Genomic DNA, 592 nt, shown 5'->3' with positions numbered 1-592 from the left:
ATATATATATATATATATATATATACATATATATATATATATATATAAATGCACCTAGATAGAGAGATATTGAGTTCCAAATGATAACCACAATGAAGAGAGTAACAAACACAACAAAATATTAATAATAGTAATAACAATAATAATGATAATAAAAATAATGATGATGATGACGATGATGATGATGATATTTAAAGAACAACAACAATAATGAACACAATATTAATTTTAGATATTACTTAAAATTATTCCTTCATTTTACTTTACTTTAAATTCATTCAAAACTTAATTGCATCACTTAATTTTGATGGTGAAACTTTGCAGACAAATTTAAGCCAGTTTTCAGTACGCTTTTAGCTTGCAGATCAGAACTATAATAGAATTTTTATTCTAACGTCATTCTGATTTACATCCAAATAATATACAAGTAATCTATAGACGGCAATTCTGAAATTGATTTACATATATAGGTACTAAGATGCATACATACTTACATACATAAACACACACACACATACAAATATATAGATATACATGAATATATGTTTATATGTATATATATATATATATATATATATATATATATATATAT

The sequence above is a fragment of the Octopus bimaculoides genome, chromosome 8 (assembly GCF_001194135.2).
Source record: "Octopus bimaculoides isolate UCB-OBI-ISO-001 chromosome 8, ASM119413v2, whole genome shotgun sequence".
In the NCBI taxonomy this organism is placed as follows: Eukaryota; Metazoa; Mollusca; class Cephalopoda; order Octopoda; family Octopodidae; genus Octopus; species Octopus bimaculoides.
The sequence above is the reverse complement of the archived record's forward strand: the minus strand, read 5'-3'. Positions refer to the sequence as shown.